Here is a 21,788-nt window from a genome sequence, read left to right as displayed (position 1 = left end):
GACTACTGAATGCCAGAATGCTTCTCAACAGTTGCGTCAAGCTCTATGTTCTGCACCAGTATTTGGAACGCCAGAGTACACTAAGGCTTTTACACTCTATGTACACAAGAGGGATGGTTGCGCTCTCTCAGTTTTAACACAGACACACTGTGATAAGCAGCGTCCTTGTGCATATTTCTCGTCTGTCCTCGATCCAGTCGCTCTTGCGTTGCCTGGGTGTTTTCGTTCTGTAGCAGCAGCAGCTGTGTCCATACGTCAGAGTGAGGGTATAGTCTTGTCACATAGATTGCTTGTGTTAGTACCCCATGCAGTTAACGCCCTGTTGAACCAAACAAAAACGCAGTATTTAACTAGTGCTCGCTTGACAGGATATGAATTGACACTTTTGGCTCCTCATATCACCTTGAAAAGATGTTCGACCATTAATCAGGCTACTCTATTGCCATTCCCAGAGACTCAGTCTCAGTTGCAAGAGTCCCAAGACTGTATATCTCTTACTGAGGAACAAACAAAGGGTCGTGTTGACCTACAAGATACGCCCCTTTCTAGCGTTGATGGGGAATTGTGGGTTGATGGGTCTTGCCTGAAATTGTCAGATGGCACAACATCAGCTGCGTACACAATTACAACACTTCAGACAGTAGTTGAGACAGCCCGCATCCCACAGAAGTCAGCTCAGGCAGCTGAGTTGATGGCACTAAGAAGAGCATGTGGGTTATTACTGATTTATCTGTTAATATCTACACTGATAGCCGACATGCTTTTGGAGTGGCTCGTGATTTTGGGCTACTCTGGAGGGAAAGAGACTTTCTTACATCACATGGGACACAAATAGTGCATGGGGAATTAGTATATAATCTCCTTACTGCCCTGACATATCCTAAGAAAATAGCGATTATTAAGCGTAGTGCCCACAAGAAAGTGACTGATAAAATAGGACAGGGCAATGCCTTCGCGGATCACACAGACCATGAGACTGCAATGCAGCAAAGCACAACATCTATGTATGTGGTTAAGTCACAGGCTGAATGTTGGCATGATGCCAGGCAAGAGGTACTGGACATGCAGTGATCTGCCTCTGCTGAGGAATTATACCAATGGTCTAAGGAGGGAACATTGGATGATGAGGGCTGCTTGAGGAATAAAGACATGACGAAGTGGAGATTCCCCACAGCCTACTTACATCCCATGATTCACATGGCACATGGGCCAGCATATGTTGGAGCATTCTCAATAGCAAAGATACTTATGCAAGTTTGGGATCATCCAGATATTGACGGCACAGCTAAAAAGATAGTTCAGTCTTGTTTGATTTATCTTCAGTATAATCCTGGAAAGGGAACACGGACTCCAACAGGAGGGTTTGCCACACCAACTGCACCTTTTGAGGTTCTGCAAATGGATTACATCCAGCTTGAACACTGTAATAACCTGAAGTATGTCCTAGTAGTGGTATGTGCCTTTAGTAAGTGGATAGAGGCATACTCTACGAAAGATAATACAGCTCATACTACAGCAAAGGTGCTTCTGAAGGTGTTCTTCCCCAGATTTGACATTTGCCAACTTTTGTGGAGTGACAACCAACCCCATTTCATTGGGCAAGTTGTTGAGTAGTGTCTTGAAAGGATTGGAAACTAAGCAGAAGTTCCATGCTGCTTTTCACCCACAATCAGCAGGGCTAGTGGAACGATACAATTCTACCCTCAAGCTTAAGTTGGCTAAAATACAGGCTTCCACATCTCTGAAATGGCCTGATGCACTGCCCTTGGCATTGCTATCTATGAGATCAGTCCCACATACACAGTCTGGCCTCACACCGAATGAGGTAGTATTTGGGAGGCCAATGAATATTTGGGGGGTTCCTAAGCCACACCCTCTACATGATGTACCTTATGTATTGATGAGCAACTACTTGTCTCAGTTGACTGACAGCTTGCTTTATATTCATCAACAGGTGCGAGAAGCTCTTCCTGACAGGTTGCAAGGTAATGGTCATGATCTACGGCCCGGTGATTATGTGATGATCAAGGTGTTCCAACGGTCTAGCAGTCTGGAACCCAGATGGCGCGGACCTGAGCAGATTCTCCTGGCCACCAGAACTGCAGTCCAAATCGGAAGAATTGGATTCACTCCACCCACTGCAAGAGGGAGCCGTCTGCCCTGGTGGCACCTGCTACATTGAGTGGTCATCGCAACATCCTGGACACATGGAGAGGCCAAGCTGCGTCACCTACAGAACCTGGGGAAGGCTTCCCGGACCATACGATTCCTGGTGCATCTCGATATCAGCTGCGACCCCGGATAACAAAAACCGCATTGCTGAAAAAGACTGGTTGAGTCACCGTCCTGTGTTAGTGGAAGGCTGAGCTACAAAGGGGGGACCCTCGTAGTGATAACCGTCTCAACCCTCAGTGAAGAAACCAACGGCTGCCCAGGACCTTGGACTCCATCTGTTTTGTTTTTTAACATCAAAGTGAATATGTCTGCGGAAAAGAGATCAACTGCTGTGAAAGTTTGTGACAGAAAGGTCATGTTCATTATTGGACTCACTTCCATTGTTATCATTATTGCTATGATAACATGGGTTATAGAGAGAGTAACTCCCGCTCAAAATCTATTGACTGTCATTTCTCCTGTCCCCATTGAACATCATTACTTCTCCCTTCCCTATCATGAGCAGCAGCACAGAATGTCCTACCTCAACAATATGTTCATTCAAATGTTGCACCACACTCATAATGCTACGAACATTACCAACTGTTGGGTGTGTGGAATGATACCAGCACGTCAGAAAAAGGGAGGAACACCTTTCATTCCTCTGCCGTTTTCACACAATGGATCTTGTAGGGCCTGGTTTGCGCTGCTATGGGCATCTGAAGTTGCTAATATTATTTACGCTGATGTAGGAAGACTACATTTTCAACTCAATAAAGTGTACTACCCTGATGAGGAAGGAGAACCACAAGCTAAAGGAACTGTATGGGAAATGGAGGAGTATCGCCGAGGAGACCCCTCCATGTGCTATGTTTTCCCAAACACTCGAAATGTCAAGGGTAATGGGTCTCATGATGTAGCTGTTACTAGAGCACGAGCAGACCTGTGTGTGAACAGTATTGGAAGTATTCCCGTGGGGAAAAGTGACTGGGGTAAACAACAGCAGTTTTATGTCATCACACAATACTTACTTTATATGTCGAACTAAAGGATACTACCATCTAACCATTGGTTGGTCAGGAACTTGCTATGTGTCCTTTTTGCTAACACCTGCGTTTTTGGCTCCTGCATCCTACCATAAAGACAATAAACTGTACAATGACATTTCTAAGAGCCGATCAAAGAGAACAATAAATCATGATGAGGTGGATCAGACTGACACTGCATTGCAGCAATATGTTGACTTTAATTTGGGATTGTTCTTCTTTGTTGGTGCTGCCTTAAACAGCTGGAAAATCAGACGTTTAACACGTGTTGTAGAGGCTGTAACCAACCAAACAGCTATGGCACTTGGCAATATCACAGAAGAACTGCAAATTGCGAGGATTGTGGCGGTCCAAAACAGAATGGTCCTCGATGTCGTGTTGGCTGATCATGGTGGTGCATGTCACATCATCGGGAGCAGTTGTTGAGTCTACATCCCTGATCACGCCCCTTCAGTTTTCAATGCAATCTCTAAATTACAAAGGATAGCTGCTGAGATTCATCCCGATTCAGGAACATGGACTTTAACTGGCTGGTTATGGACATTACCTGTTCATTACCTGGAGCTGGAAACTGTTGACAGTTCTATGTATATTCTTTGCGATCCTACTGTCTTGCTGTCTATGTATACAATGTGGCCTGATGCTTTGTTCCCTTTGTGTTTCACCAAACACAACATTCAGAATATGAATGCCCAATATGAATTAGACCAATAAGTTAGTGATATGATGAAAATTGATGTACAAGATGTTTTCCTTGTTCCTACTAAATCATAGAGATGTCTGCCGCTAATGCTAAAAGGTTCGTCTGTGGAAATTGGCAGAAATCGCTGTTAGCATGAGCTGAAGCCATTTTGTTTTGGCATCCATTTTAGTGAATCATGTGTTAGCCATGTGCTCCTTCCATCATCACTGTCGCCTGCTTTACCATTCTGCCGGAGTCATCAATTATAGTTAACTCCTTCAGTACTGATCCAGAGCACTGCGCATGCTCAGAAAGGCTTGTAGCTGTTAAAATGCACCTGTCTTAGTGTAACTGTCAGACTATTTTCAACTGATGTAAGCGGTTTTGTTATCCCTCCCACTCTGTTTGAAGAACCGGGTTTTCTTAGAACCCAGTGGTGCCAGGGACACACCCGATGTCTTCGGATTCACCTGTCTTGGTAATACAGAGACATGGAATACTTCTGGTTGGCGTCAGAGATCAATTTATTAGCTGCAGCTAGTAGCAATGAACCAAGCAATACAACACAGAGTACAACTCAGGAACCTGCTCAATTTTAGTAGAGCAAGACATCTTCTTTTATGGACAGTTTCAACCCATTACAAATGCACACCCATTGCGGCAAATTCTGACCAATAGAAACACATTTCTATACATTATCACATTCCAAAAAGCTCACTTTACATTGTACCAACCCACAAGTTAATTATTAGGACTGTCCCAAATTCGATTACCACAAAGCCGGACAAACCCATAATTGAAAGCACTACCCATGTAATGAAAAATCGTAAAGGAAAGAGCAATTCAGATGTAGAGTAGGATAAGATATGTGCAAGGAACTCGAAACTAACGATATCCTGAGCAATGATTGGTTTCCAGATTACTATCAGCTAACGAAACTAGTTTCGTGGACAGGTCAATTTCAGGTGAAGGGGTCAGCATCTTGCAGTTCACTCGCAAGTCGAAAAGGGCCATGTTAATATGTACATGAGCAGCGAGGCCCATGCAACTTCGTTCGTTCGTTTACCACCTAGGCCTACGTGAGGGCAACACAAAATGGCGTCTTGAACAACGCAAAACAAAATGGAGTCCGGTCCCAAAAACCACGGAACCTCAGACCCTCCTTTTGCCATTACGTAGGCAATAACCTAAACTCACGTCAATCTGAATCCAGGTCTATATCTATTCTCATCAGATCATCAAGGTGTTGCTGTAACATCATCTTACTTTCTTTTGCTTCTCTCGAGATAGGTCTCACACAGATCGTAGCACAAAGGCCACAAATGGCGGGACCACACTGGATGCATAAGCAACACGAGAAAAGGATCGCTAAAGCCATACCAAGAAACATCAGAATCTTCCATCCCCATTTGGACAGCAGTCCCAAAACCATCCCGTCAACGACCAGTTACCTTCGTCTACATGTATAGACTCAGCAGACTTATGCAACCTCTGGATAGCTTGGTACACTGTCGGGGCATTATCTGGTATGAAAACGCAGCAACTAGATCCGATCAATTTGCATACCCCACCTCTATCTGCTAGTATAATATCTAAAGCAAAGCGGTTCTGTAATGTCATAAGGCGATCCGCTTGAAGCTCCGCAGTAATGTTACTAAGGGCACCTGCAGTGTCATTAATAGTTGCCTCAACCACTCTCGTAAGCTGACGAATATTCCTACTATTTGCCATAGGACCCCAAAAGGGCAGGAAACCCTTAAAGAAGTCTCCAACTTCTTGTGCAGCAGTATCTTCCACATCAATAACACCTCTACCATATCTTGTCTTATGGTAGTTAAAACCAGCCATATATGTAGGGGGAAGCAAAAACGCCACATAACATGTGCCTGAAAAATCAGACGGCAACCATGTATATGCTCTGTCATAACAAACAAAATACGTGCCTTTGGCTGGCACGAACGGAGGAGATTTCTGGGACGTATAAACGTATGTGTGAACACACACACTCTTACCAAGTTGAGCTCTCGGATTCTGACCATTGCCTTGCAAACAAAGATAACCTCGGTGGGATACAATCCAAATAGGAGGAGACCTTTTCTGTCTCTCTTTCTCCGTCAAGCTAATCTTATAACTTGTCTTGTTCCAACCAACATATGCTCGGATCTCATCTTTGGGAATAGCATTATACGCGTCGATATCTCTAATCATATCGACTATTCCCCGTACCAAAGCATTGTTGCTCACATTATCCTTAACAGAACGCACAGGGGATGCTTCATTCACATAAATAAACATTGATTGGAGTGCCCAAACTGACCCATTAGGTGAAAAAGGCAAAACCAAATATGGCATTCCCTTATCTATAGTATGTGGCATAAGACCACACACCCAACAATTCGTGGTATTTATGACTAACTGATGCTGATGCAACATCTGTATAAACGAATTGTTCACAAATTCTGTTCTTCGTGTTTGTTCATGTTCAGGTAACGTATGTAACTCATGTGGAGAAGCAGTAGAAAAAGAAAGGGTAGGTTGGGAGGTAGATGTAAGCGGCTGTTGTGTGGCATAGAAAATCAGACCCACACAAGCTAACGTAATATTCAAAAACATTAGAAAACACATTATTAAAAAACATTTGCTACGAACCAATATACATATTCAGACTTTAGAATCTACTTTCCTAACACTCTGGTCAGAATCAATAAACTCCATCCTCTAACGTGCTGCTCACGGTCGTTACCTTTTTCACTTAAGTGTGCGCCAAGATCCCACTAACGACCCTGGACCACAGACCTTGTGTCAATACGTGGTTCACCCCTTAAGAACTTCCTACCGTGACCCTGCAGCGGAGTCCGGATGGTGACTCGAAAAAGGAAAAAGAAAAGCAAAAAAGTTTCTTGATCTGCCAAAGTGTAAAATTCAATATCTAAAAAAAAAAAATCCAATTTCACTTTTTTATTAGTCCATGTGTACAGTCTTTCTTGTTCTCAAATCATAGCGTTCTTTATCAGGCACCGTAGGATCTTTGAACAAAAGTTCCGGATTCGTCGTGTCAATCTTCAGATGAGGAGGCACAGCAGCTTGCAGAACATCATCATCCTCGCGTTCTGACCGAGTCCATGTCAAATGAGCATCACTAAACGGAACAAATCTAGGGACTCGCTCACATTCCGTATCAGCTATACCACCCCTTACCCACTGATCATACGGTAAAGGCAAAGGAACTTTTTTCGTATGGGTGGCATGCACCCAGTTCTTTTTACCAGCTACTCTAACAGCAGTTCTAGTGACCAGAAGAACTAAGTAGGGACCAGTCCATCTCGGTTCCAGATTCTTGGTGCGCTGGAAATTCTTAACGAGAACGTAGTGTCCAGGTTCGATGGAATGGCCAGGATCTGTAGTAGCTGTCGGTAAACTGCCATAGACCTGTTGGTGGAGAACACGTAATTTAGCAGTCAAGTCATGTAAGTAATCCACCAACATAGGGTACTCAATACTGCTGTATTCTTTCGGACGAGGCACACCCCAAACATTCGCTGGACGACCAAACACGATTTCATACGGACTAAGTCCCACTCGAGAATGCACAGTCGTCCTTGTTGACAAAACAGCCAACGGCAAGGCATCCGGCCATGTAAGACCAGTGCTCGCTTGTACCTTAGCTAATTTCAGCTTCAAGGTACCATTGTAACATTCGACAAGTCCAGCAGACTGGGGGTGATTCGCTGCATGGAACTTTTGATTTATGCCTAAACCAGAACACACTTTCTTCATAATTTGACCCACAAATTCACTCCCATTGTCCGACCATACAATTCTCGGCAATCCATACCTAGGGAAGTACTCTCTCAGCAAAACCTTGGCTGTAGACAAGGCAGTATTATCCTTTAGGGGGTAGGCCTCTATCCATCTAGAAAAGGCGCAAACAACCACAAGAACGTATTTCAGGTTGTTGCATCTCTCCATGTGAATATAGTCTAGCTGTATCACCTCAAACGGATACGTCGGAGGAGCAAAATGACCAGCTGGAGTTGGAGTTCCCTTACCAGGATTATACTTCAGACAAATCATGCAATGCTTCACAACATTCTCAGCACATTTCGGAATTCCAGCATTCTGCCATACTGGAGCCAACAACGTACATATCCCCTTCGAACTAATATGAGCCATTCCATGAGCCATAGTAACCACTGGGAGCACATACGCATCAGGCAACAACCATCGCTGGTGCTCCGACAACTTAATCCAACAACTTGTAGAATCCAAAATACCTGTAGTCTCTCTCCAAACACTCACTTCTTTCTCTGTAGCTTCAGCCTGAATCATCTTCACACTTTCTGTTGTGTCTTCACACATTCCACCAGCCATAACCCAATTAGCAGGGCCTGCAACATACATACGGCTCATCATGTCTCTCGCCGTTTCCTTCGCAACTTCATCCGCAAACGCATTCCCTCGACCAACATCGTCCACAACTTTCTTATGCGCACTACACTTCACAATTGCAATCTGCTTTGGGAGAGTGAGAGATTCCAAAAGTTCATTCACTAACTGCCCATGCTGAATTTTAGTGCCATGGGAAGTAAGGAACCCTCGTTCTCTCCACAAGCGCCCAAAACTGTGAGCAACACCAAACGCATACTGACTATCGGTATACACATTCACTTGTTTTCCTTTTGACAACACACATGCTCGTGGTAATGCAATCAACTCTACTGCTTGCGCAGAATTATGTGGTATGCGTGCTGTCTCAACAACTGTATGTAAAGTTGTGATAGCATACGCTGCAGTCGTCTCACCATTCGGAAGCTTAAAACACAAACCATCAACCCACAGCGTACCATCAACATTCTCAAGAGGCGTATCCTTTTTGATCAATCCTAGCTTTCGTTTCTTCTTCTGTACGAAGAAAACAATCATGCTGTTCTTGCACATCCGTCTCTGTAGAGATCGGCAATAATGTAGCTGGATTCAACACATTACATCTTTTAATGTGAACATGGCTAGCCAACAGTGTCAACTCGTAACCTGAAAGACGTGCACTAGTAAGGTGCTGTGTCTTAGTCCTGTTTAATAAGGTATCCACTGCATGCGGAACCATCACAATCAACGTGTTATCCAATACCAAACCAGCAGACTGTCGGATAGAAACCGCAGCTGCCGCTTTAGCTCTCAGACAACTCGGCAACGCTTTAGCAACTGGGTCTAACGTAGCTGAAAAATACGCACATGGACGCTGCTTGTCTCCAAAACACTGCGTCAAAACTGACAATGCACAACCTTCTCTCTCAAGCACATACAAAGTGAAAGGCTTGCTATAGTCTGGAGTACCCAGCACAGGAGCCGAATACAATGCATCACGTAATTCAGAAAAACTTTTCTGACATTCGTCAGACCAAGGGAGAGGATACGGAGAATCTTTCACAGTCAGTGCTAACAAAGGTTTTGCTAACAATGAAAAATTGGGGATCCTTTGTCTACAATACAAAGTGATACCCAAAAAGGCACAAACTTCTCTCTGTGTGGATGGCACACTCCTTTACGCAATCGCTTGAATTCGTTCTGGGGTCAATCGCCTCCCCTCCTTCGACAAGAGACGACCTAAGTAGGTTACTTCTTATCAGCAATACTGCAACTTTGAAGGTGACACTTTATGATGAAGGTCAGACAAATACTGTAACAACAAAAAAGTAGCCTCTTTACAAGTCTTCTCATCATCAGCAGTAATCAAAAAATCATCGACATACTGAATAAGAGTCGCACCAACAGGCAACACAAAACCATCAAGCTGAATTTTCAACGCTTGACTATAGATCGAGGGACTTTCACAATAACCTTGGGGAGCTCTCTTAAACCGAAAGCTTCGTCCTCCTAAAGAGAATCCAAAAATATCTCTACTCTCCTCGGCAATCGGAATACTAAAGAAAGCATTCTTCAGGTCGATAACAGAAAACCAAGCTGCCGAAGCTGGAATCAGAGTCAATAAAGCAGTGATATCTGGAACAACCGGAAACTGTGGCACCACAATCTTGTTTACCTCTCGAAGATCGATCACAAACCGATACACAGGTGGTTCGGAAGCAACAGTACGCTTAAGGGCAGGCAAAACCGGGCTATTGCACACATTTCCTCTCGTTTCCTCAACCACACCCTTCTCAACCAAATCATAGATAATCGCAAAAAGAGCTCTCTCACCATCGCTCGAGATCTTGTATTGTGGGATACGAGGCAGTCTAGCATTCAATTTTAGCGTAACAACATACGGTGGAATCTGCAAAAGGCCAACATCATTTGGACCCGTAGCCCAAAGTGTATCAGGAAGCGAACGCAATTCCAGTGGCAAACAATACTTGGACAAATACATAGGAGAAATCACTTTCTTACCAAGGGTAAGCTGTACTCCCGAAGGAGAACAATGCAATGTCGCATACAATCTGTTCAGCAAGTCCAAACCCAACAGATTCTCACCACAACCAGTCGTTAAAATAAGTGGAGCTTCCAATTCACAAGGACCAATGGAAAGGGACAAAGGACTAGAAACCGGATTACGAACTGGGGCGCCTGAAAATCCTACGGAGACATTGGTCAAGCCAGACAAAGGTGCGCCAGGGAGTTTAGAATGCATAATAGAACTCTTTGTCGCACCAGTATCCAAAAGAAAAGGTCTACCACACCTGATGTAATTACTTCAACATACGGTCCACTCTGATCTACTGGAACTGACACTACTCCCTCACTTTGTCCATGGCTGTCCTAGCTATCATTATAACTAGCACACTCACCTTCAACACAGTAATCCTCAACATAATACTGAGCAGACTGACCACTCGGAACATTTTGTCTGTCAAAATAATTCGCAGAAGTCTGTAGGGAAGGGGAACTCTCATTCTGGGGTAACACACCACGTCCCCTACCTCTAGGAGCTTGCTGGAAACCACTACGACCTCTTTGACCAGACACACCATTCGCACACTGTAACAAAGCCGGGCAACTATTCTTAAAATGACCTTCCTCTCTACAATAAGCACATTGATTAGGGCCAGGAAAGAATCGCTGAACATAAGGCTCAGGCTTCTGTAACAATCTCTGAAATTGCGGAGGTTGCTGAAGCTGAGGCTGATTCTGACGAGGCGAATAAGCTTGCTGCAAAATAATTTTCGTCTTTAAATCTTTCATTTTCGTCTCTGCTTTATCCTTCTCATCTTTATCCCTATTCTCATAGTATTGGGCAGTAGCCAATATCTGGGCCGACGAAGAAACGGCTCACGAACTCTCTGAGTCCTTTAACTTATTAGAAAGTTCGGGGAGCAAATTAAAGACAAATTTGTCCACAAATAATCTTTGCCCACCTTCCGTACTCATGTCCTGACCACTATGATCAATAAACGTCTCTTCAAACCTAGCGAAGAAATCAGACACACTCTCGTCTTTCTTCTGCTTGCATGCTGCTAACTTATCCCAATTTACTCGTAACGCGGGCATCATCGTCTTCATCAAATTAATATTCTTAGCCCACAAAGGTTGCGGAACTACATTACCCATCAACATGTCGATATCGGCTAAATTCATTATACACCCATCTACTGTCTGGGACAATTCTTTGTAGTAACCAGCCGGATTCTTACGAGGATCAGGTAAGGTCTGCTTAAGAGCCAAGACCTCTGCTCTCTTCCAAGGAACATGTACCCATACTCGCTGAAAATGAGCTGGAGCGGCAACAATACCCTGATTTACATTAGCCTGAACTGCTTCCTTCCATACAGGAGGAACTTCTCTCATGGGATATTGTCTCGCTTTTCTTCTAACAGAGGAATCAGGTTCGTACAATGTCTGAGGCGGATGGCTAGATCTAAAAGCCAGTATCGTCTCTACGGCATCTGTAATATCAGATTCCACTATCATCCCTTTAGCAAAATCCGGCTGAACATCAAGTAGTTCCTGCGGGATCAAACCCAAATCATTATCTTCCCATTCCTGACGTAAAAACATACACATCACATTAAAAACATACCTTTGCTTAGGCGGCTCCCACTGAAAGAAAACATCCATAACCGCTGGCAAACTATACCTTGAGGCATTTATAATCCATTTACGAGCCAACAAATCCAACACAGCCCGTTCCTCGGAACTAGGAAGCTGACTACAACTCTGCTTACGTTCCGAAACAGGGGTCATATTCAGTGACCTAAACAATGGAGACAATAAATTAGAAACAGTTTCTGTCATTCGTTTTCGAGCAGAAGGAGAAGAAGCAGACATAAGAACAGGGGAATAAGTATTTTGAGGCAAAGAAGGTGTAGGAATAAGAACAGTAAGAGTCTCAGATGCAGAAGCGGAAGGCAAAGGAGTTTGAGGTAAAGCTGGTAGCAAAGCTTGCGACCCTAGAGCGGGTTGCGCTGGAGGAGGTAAAACCATCTGTGGAGTACCAGGTGGCTGAGCAACAGCAGGAGGTTGAACGACAAAGGGTGGAACAACCAGGGGTAATAGAGGTGCAGTAGCACCCTGCACATAAGGAGGTGGTAATCTCAGTAAATGAGACATCAAAGGATCTTTTTCAAGATCTTCAATCATTTTCGGAGGAGGAGACGGCAAGGCCGGGTAACATTTATCTATGGCCATGCAACGCTGCCTATATAAAACTTCACTCTCTCGCTCCTCTCCATCATCCCTATACTGCTTAGCAGCTTGTAGTACTGACATATTCCTATCTTTTCTATCTCCTTTAGCTTGTTTAATTTCTCTCTGTTTGGCTTCCTTTCGCCAAAGGTGGAAAGAGTCAAACATTGCCGACCGGGCTTTCTTCTTAAATAGCGCTACTTCCAGATTGTCTAAAATATTTGATTCGAAACTACCATATTGGGGCCATCTTAAGACACCATCCTTTCTAGTATAGCGGATCCATACTTCAGTATAAGTAATAGGACCCACTCCGTGTTTTGAATAGAGCTCATAAGTCGGAGTTCCAACCGGAGGTATCGGACACGAGTCCTCTAGTCGGGAATCCTTGTTGCAACCACAACTAAACCATTTTCTAAGTTTGCTAAGACCAGGCATCTTATAGCTCACTAATCTAGCTTCCAACTTCAAGGGGTTATCAATTATCGATACTCTCGCAAATATACGAGCCCCTCGGCTTCAATTACTGCAGTGACCGAATGAAACCAATACCAGGAACCAAAAGAAGAACCAAAACAAATTTGTGGGAGCGACCCACTTATACTTAACCAAGGTATCTGTCATGCCACCAGAAGACCGTCTATCGTCTCGCTCTACAATGCATCTATCGAGGGTCCAAGACAGGGCAACAGTCAGGGCAGCAGTCGTTCGTAGCCGTCGGAAAGCGGGAAGCCTCGCAGAAAACACCTTCGGTCCACGTCGACATGCAGGGGTCGATGAAGTGGCGGCCTTCCTCCAGAATTTCCTCACGTGGCTCCTCACGAACCTCAGGCTTGGACCGGTACCGCTTGATGTCGCCTCACGTTGGGTGCCAACTGAAGAACCGGGGTTTCTTAGAACCCAGTGGTGCAGGGACACACCCGATGTCTTCGGATTCACCTGTCTTGGTAATACAGAGACACGGAATACTTCTGGTTGGCGTCTGAGATCAATTTATTAGCTGCAGCTAGTAGCAATGAACCAAGCAATACAACACAGTGTACAACTCAGGGACCTTCTCAATTTTAGTAGAGCAAGACATCTTCTTTTATGGACAGTTTCAACCCATTACAAATGCACACCCATTGCGGCAAATTCTGACCAATAGAAACACATTTCTATAAATTATCACATTCCAAAAAGCTCACTTTACATTGTACCAACCCACAAGTTAATTATTAGGACTGTCCCAAATTCGATTACCACATAGCCGAACAAACCCATAATTGAAAGCACTACCCATGTAATGAAAAGTCGTAAAAGAAAGAGCAATTCAGATGTAGAGTAGGATAAGATATGTGCAAGGAACTCGAAACTAACGATATCCTGAGCAATGATTGGTTTCCAGATTACTATCAGCTAACGAAACTAGTTTCGTGGACAGGTCAATTTCAGGTGAAGGGGTCAGCATCTTGCAGTTCACTCGCAAGTCGAAAAGGGCCATGTTAATATGTACATGAGCAGCGAGGCCCATGCAACTTCGCTCGTTCGTTTACCACCTAGGCCTACGTGAGGGCAACACAAAATGGCGTCTTGAGCAACGCAAAACAAAATGGAGTCCGGTCCCGAAAACCACGGAACTTCATGTTGACTAAGCATTTTCTACTTGTCCATATTTGTGAATAGCTATTCTTGTGTATACTTGTACCGCCTCTTTTTGTGTCTCCATGCTTACTCTGCAACAAAAGGTTTCTATAAGCATCATGGTTTCTGTATTCTGTGTACTGCCTCATACATTGCCTGAGGTTTCTGTATCGATGTAGTCCCACAATATTACAGCTTCCGTGCCAAACTCAATTGTGTTAGTCCAAGGACTTGAGGACAAAGAAGGGAGAACCCCTGCACCGGTGGGCCTCTGAAAAGGCTCACTCCCACAGTTGATTATACCTTTTAGTAAATGCGGGAGATGCTTAAAGTATTAAAGAAATGGGAATTGATGCACACTTAAACAATTTTGGTGTAGTGGTGCATAGAGTCACTTGTAGAAATCTATTGGTGTGTTACAAATAGAAAATATACGACACAGCAGGAAACAGCAGCATGTGTGTAGGAAGCAGGCTCTCTGTATACTCTACCAAAATGAGCTATAGTTTGTACAGTCAAGTGGATCCCCAGAGGTTTTGCTCAGGCTTAAGTAGATAATACTAATGCTGTCTTTTGTGGTAGTGTGGGCGAACAGTTAGGCTTATCAGAGGGCAGTGTTAAGCATTTGTTGTACACACAGTGGCAATACATGAGAGGCACACTCAATGACCGATTTATAAAATAGTACTTGATTATATTTATTTTTCAGTACCACAGAACTTCGCCTTGGGCAACAACGTTTTTCCATAGCAATTCTTTTCAGTTTAAAAAATGGACACAGTGCAGTTTCCAGACTTAGCAATGTTAATTTTTGGGAGTAAGAAAGCATTCAGCATGCACAGGGATAACATCGACTTTCAAGACTAATCTTCAGGAGTTAAGGTCCGTATTGGGCAAGGTTCAGTTCAGCACAAACAGTGCACCACTAGTGACAGAGGGGCGGCCAGGTGAATGGTGCAAGTTCGAGGTCGGGTGCCCAATACATATCAATCGGGATTGGGGTCCATCAGTAAGAGGCTGCCTACAGATAAGTAGCAGCAGTTTGCTGGGCCAGTCTCCAGGAGTTGAAGCAAACACTGGATGGGGCAACATTATGCCACCAGCGGTACAGGGGCATGCCGGGTGCAGGGTGCCACACAGTGTTGGGTGCCCAATGCAAGGCAATGGAGAACGGCCAAATTGAAAAAGAACTTAGGGCAGGAGGCCAGTCAAAGGAAACCAACAGTTGGAGAGGTAAGTTGTGATGCTTAGGGGCATAGGGACACCTTTGTTTCTCTTCACAAAGGCCCAGGACAGATGGGTGCAGGGGGTCTTTTGATGTCAGAAACGGCTTACCGGAGCAGGTCATGGCTGAGACCTCTGTCTCCGTGCAGAGGCTGCAGGCTACATTGAGAAATACAGGAGAGTTCAGCTCACTTAGACTTGGGCCGGAGGTGATGAGTGCAGAGGTGGAACCAGGGGCAGGCTTCACGGTTCTTAAGGTCACAGAGTCTTTACTTGGAAGATGGATGTTTTGTGAGATCTTGGTTTTTATCGAAGACAGGCAGTCTACCTACAGTTCTGGAGGTTGCTGGGTTGCAGGGCAAGCCGTCTTTTGGTACAGGATGGTCGATGGCTGCAAACAGGCCGGTAGGACTGGGGCCAAATCAGTAGTTCTCTGCAGTCTTCTCTGCTGGTGCGACTCTGGTGTCCTGCTCTTCTTAGGTCATCAGAAAGTGAAGTTCAGGGTCTGGGGATGCCACCTAAATACTAGATTTAGGGGTGTTTCAAGGGAGTGACCGGTAGGGGCAAATGGGCCCCTTACTTGTGGTGTTTACACTCTCTATTATGCAAACTCCTGTGGGAGGGGGACTTAGACCTAGTCATGATTGTATAAGTCCCATCATTTTCAAGATGGTGGGCACTGAAAAGTATTTTTCAGCTCGCCTTCAACACCTGAGGGGTGGAGTTGTCAAAGGTGGGGACATCTCATATTCTTTCTACATTTTCCTGCCTGTTCTCCCACCAAAAAGGGGGTGAAGACAGGAAGGGTGCCCGCTGCCTCTAACAGAAGAAGCGGGGGTCACATTACCAAGGTGTCAAGGCCTTTGAATCTCCCCACCACAGATGGCTCTACCTGACCAAGGGGAGGTTTCAACACCTCCACCCTGAACAGGCATTGTTCAAAGGCCTCAGAGTGTGCTGGCACTCACCCCATGAGGTCAGAACACTGTCTGGTGGTAGCAGGCTAACTCAGGCCAGTTGGTGACCACACTAAGAATTGGTAGATTTCAGGAGACCCCTCTAAGGGGTCCTCTGTGTGCACTTTTTAATAAATCTGACACTGTAATCAGTGCAGGTTTATTATGCCAAGATGTTTAGCACCAAACATCCCATATTTCAGTAAAACCATCATGGAGCTTGGGAATCGTAATAACTAATGTCCAGCCCATGTACTTACTATGGCTTTCCTGGTCTTTCACAATATCCAGGAACCAACAATTTAATGGCAGGGGCATATCTGCTGATGCAAATAGGTCCTCACAGGAGATATATTGCACCCTGCCTTAGGGCTAAGACCTGCTAGAGGGCCGTCTTACCGATATTGCAAGCAGCATCTATGGGCATTTGACACTGGGATGTGTTCCATGTCGACTCTTCAGTTTTTCTGCACCAAGACATGCAGGTTGCAGTGGCAGTGCTTGGTGAGGGATCCCTTGGGGTGGCACAGTTCGTGCTGCAGCCCTTAGGGACCCTCCTTAACCACAAGGCCCTTGGTATCAGGGGTACCATTTACAAGGGACTTATATGTGAGCTACTTCAAAGTCCATTACATGTACGGATATGGAACACCTTAGCAGTTTGGTATTTTCACCTTTCATTTGCATTAACCATCTGAGAGTTCTGCGGTCAGGTTGTGTAGTGCTTGAGGTACTCCTATGGTTTAGAACTACGTAATGGCCTTTGACTACGATGATTTTAATTGACTTTTGGTGTTTTATTGTACCCTAGCCTGAATGTACGATCATTTGAGAGAGAGAGAGAGAGAGAGAGAGAGAAAGAGAGAGAGAGAATGAGAGAGAGAGAAAGAGAGAGAGAGAGATAGAGATAGAGAGAGAGAGAGAGAGAGAGAGAGAGAGAGAGAGAGAGAGAGAGAGAGAGAGAGAGGTGTGAAATGTACTTTTTGGTCTCGAAGTGCAGTGTTATGAGCAGTGGTGCTCAAATGTGCATTATTTTGTACATTGGGAGATGAAGTGTGCAGTGCTATAGGCAATGGTGCACAAATGTGCAATGTGTTGTACTATGAACTTCTTACTATTGGCTTTGACATGCCCTCATGTCATCTTGAATACTGACTATGTCTAGCTTGAGCTTTTTGCGTGCACAGGAAGGCACCCAGATTGTTCAAGTTGTACAGGTTATCCAAGTTCAAGGTTGCTTTGTTTTTTGGAGATTGTTGTTGAATGTACTACCAGGGACTTTTTCATGCTTCATTAAGATAAAGGCTGCAACACATGAGAATGCAGAAGGAATGCGAGAACTGCTTTGCCTTTGGAATGCTCGCATGGAAAGTGGCCAATTCCAGTAAGTTTCTTTGGTGTAGAGGGGAGGCCTCTAGGAACCTTCTAATGTGTTTTGAGATTATAAAGATGAGGTTTTTTTTAACTTGGAAACCGGGATTGGTTGAGCCTGAAAGGTGAATGCATAATCAGTGCAGGCATCTGGTTGCTGAGTCTCTTGACCCCAACTGTGAATTCCCCAGTCTGGAGTGGGCCAGGATGAAGTTCGTACCATGTGAAGTGTTTGATTTTTGATTGTTGCCATTGTGATATGTGTCTGTTTGCGTGCATATTCCGTTTTCAGTGGCTATAACAGTCAATGTGATGCGTGACTGTCTGTGTGCACCTTCAGTTTCCACTGGCTATAATCATCTGAGGTGTTTTCTTTGAATATTGAGCTTGTAATATGTGAGTGACTTTGTGTGCACATCCAAGTTAATCATCTAATGTATTTAGTGTATACATCTTTCTGATTTCTTGTAGGACGTCCAGCATAATCTGCTTGTGCATTTTATTATTATTATCTATGCCTTTAACAGTTGCATTTGCCAAGTGTTATTATTGCTTATAAATAAATATATATATATATATATATCCATATACCTTTGAATGTTCTTTATTTGACACCTAGGAAAGCCTTTCTGTTAGAGAGCATTGCATAAATAAACCCCCAAGCCTTATTCTGGGAACAGTCTTTGATGTGCTTCATGTTATAAGGTGGAATACCTTTCTAGGTGGTGTTGTGTTATGTTTATTGCTTTGTCGTGTTTGGGCCTCCATGTGGGAGAGTGGTATTCTGTATTATCTTGAATTGTGAAGAAATCTAGTTGGAACAAGGAATTGAGAGCCAAACAGGTATGACCTCAACTTCTTCAAGGGCTAAACCACAGCAAAGGCTTCCCTCTGAATTGCCCTCCAACGCTGTTCCGTGGGAAGTAGCCTTCTACTGATGAGAGGCACTGGCTGGTCTTTACCGTGGTCATTTATTTGGGATAGTATTGCTCCTATCCCATGTTCAGAGACATCGGTTTGCACAATGAATTGCCTGGCATAATCTGGGACTTTCAGAATGGGTGTAGAGGACATTGCTTCCTTCAAAGTGTCAAAAGTCTTTTGACAGCTCACTGTCCAGTTCACCTTTTTTGGGCATTCTTTTAGAGGTCATTTCTGTTTGTGTGCCACAATGGTGCCATATTCTTCAAAAACCTCCTATAATACCCAGTCAAGCCAAGGAAGGCCCTGATTGAGTCTTGGTAGTTGGAGCCATCCACTCCAAAATGGCCTGCATCTTGTGTTGTACTAGTTGTACCTGGCCTCCACCCACAAGGTGGTCTAAGTATACAACCCTTCCCTTCCCTATATGGTCCTTGCATGCCTTGACAGTGAGGCCTGCACGCCTCAGAGTACTTTCCAGAGGTGGATCAAGTGGTCCTGCCAGGTGGAGCTAAATACAGCAATATCATCTAGATGAGCTGCACTAAAGAATTCCAATCCAGCAATACATTTGTTCACCAACCTTTGAAAGATGGCAGGTGCATTTTTCAAACCAAAGTGCATCACTGTAAACTGATGATGCCCATCTGGGGTTGAAAATGCAGATATTTCTTTTGCTCTGAGAGTGAGACCTATATAGAGGTACCCTGAGGGGAGATCAAAGGTACTAAGATACTTGGCTTCTATCAACTTGTTAGTAAGTTTCTCTGCCCTTGGAATTGGGTGTGAATCAATTTTGGTCACAGCATTGAGGCCCTTATAGTTCACATAAAACCTCATTACTTTCTTACCACCCTGGGTATGATGCTTGAGGACTAAGACAACAGGGCTGGCCAGCATTTTGCTTACTTCAGCTTAGCTTTCTTTCATACTATCAGACTGCATGTTTATTTTTTTTTTGGCAGGTATTCTTTCACCAGTGCGCGCATGATGGGTACACCAGCTCGTCTGACCAGGAGAATTCAGCAAACTGATTTAGGTCTTGCCTGCAATCAGACTGCTGGTGGGCAGTGAGTGTTTGACAAGACTATTCCTTCCACTGACCCATCTTTTGGATTGTTCGACCGGAGGTCAGGGAAAGGTTAACTCTTTGCTTCATGATCCTCATCTGTAACCATGAACATGGTCACATCTGCCTCGTCATAGAAGAGTTTAAGGTGGTTGACATGGATGGCCCTCTTGGGATTCCTGTCAGTGCCGAGGTCCTCCAGATAGATGACCTTCCCCCCTTCTCTTTCTAGGATAGGGTAGGAGCCTCTCCACTTGTCTTGGAGAGCCCTAGGAGCCGCTGGCTCCAACACCTACACCTTCTGTCCTGGTTGGGATTCAACCATAGCAGCCTTTTGGTCATACCATAGCTTCTGGAGCTCCTGGCTGGCCTCAAGGTCTTTACTTGCTATTTTCATGTATTCAGCCTTTCTGGAGCGGAGGCTAAGCACACAGTCCACAATACTATAGATATGTACCTGAATGTGCATTGGTTTGTACAAATATGTAGTATAATTATGTTTAAAAAGAAATACATTTTGAAGTACAACATTTGAATACCAGAGTATATCTACTGCATCTTTAATCTACATATACTTACTCCCTTTATGCATCTATATACCTTTCATGTACTTGGATCTATATCTTTATTACTTTTCTCCAAAAGAAGCATATTCGATGCACCTTATTTCTCACCCTATACCTCTATCAATATCTTTAATCTACATATACTTACTTACTTTATGCATCTATATACTTTCCATGTACTTATGCATCTATATATTTATATATTTATTCCTTTTCTTCTAATTCAGCATATCCAATGCACTACCCTATTTCTCACCCTATACCTCTATCAATATATTCTCTGCATCCACTCTCTCATTCATCCCAGACCCCATACCACTACTATGATCCCCAAAATAACGGTTTCCCCAAACCCCACCCACTCCCTTCTGAGGCACTTCTCTGTAGGCAAAAAGCAGGCATGGCAGCTGGACATTTAATCTCTTCCTCAGTTTTGCAGGGAGTCTACCAATCACACCTTTCATGGTCTTATTGAATCTTTCAACAAGGCCAATGCACTGCGGATGGTAGGAGGTAGTGAACTGGTAGGTCACTCCATACTCCTTCCACATGTGCATCAGGTAGCCAGACATGAAGTTTGTACCTCTGTCTAAAACCACCTACTTAGGGAAACCCTCCCTGGTAAAGATTCCAATGAGGGCCCTAACCACTACAGGGGCAGTGTTAGTCCTAAGGGGAATAGCCTCAGGATACCTGGTGGCATGATCCACTACCACGAGAATATATATTTCCTAATGCATTATGAGGGTCAACAGGACCAACCATATCAATCCCTAACCTCTCAAAGGGAACCCAACCACTGGAAGTGGGATTAAGGGAGCTTTTAGGTGCCTTCCTGACTTGCCACTGGCTTGACAGGTGGGGCAGGAGTTACAAAGCTCCTTCACCTTCTGGTGCACCCCTTGCCAGTAGAAGTGGCTGACCAGCCTACTCAAAGTTTTGCTCTGGCCAAGGTGTCCAGTTAGGGGGATGCTATGGGCCAAATTTAGGAGGAATTCCCATGATGCCAGAGACACTACCACTCTCCTAGTGGCACCAGATTTGGGGTCTCTGGCCTCAGTGAACAGGATTCCCTCCTCCCAATAGGTCCTGTGGGAACTACTGACATCACCTCCTTCCTGTGAAGCAGCTTGGTGTTGCAGAATTTCAAGAGGGGGACTGGTCTTCTGCCCCTGGCACAGCTCTTCCATCGAGGGTCCCCCTGGGCCGAAAATCTCTTCCTGGTAAGGCTCCAGCTCCTGTGCCTCAGTTCCCTCCGGGGATGACTCTTTTTCCTCAAGAGGCGAACGGTCCAGTGTCTAATTGGAAGCTGGCTCCACAGCCTTCCTGCCTTTTCTCTTGGGGGGGGGGGGCTAGGCCATCATCCCAGACTCCAGCACATATTGTTTTTAACCTGGACTCTGCTCTGTGCTCTGGTTTTTACACACACACTTAGTGTGGGATTCCAAGCATTTCTGCATGGATCCTTAATTCTGCCTCAGCCCAGGCTGCGGACTCCAAATCATTGCCAAGCAAACAATCAACTGGTATTGATGAAGAGACTGCTACTGCTTTCTT

The sequence above is a fragment of the Lissotriton helveticus genome, chromosome 3_1 (assembly GCF_964261635.1).
Source record: "Lissotriton helveticus chromosome 3_1, aLisHel1.1, whole genome shotgun sequence".
NCBI lineage: Eukaryota > Metazoa > Chordata > Amphibia > Caudata > Salamandridae > Lissotriton > Lissotriton helveticus.
This window is presented reverse-complemented; position numbering follows the sequence as displayed.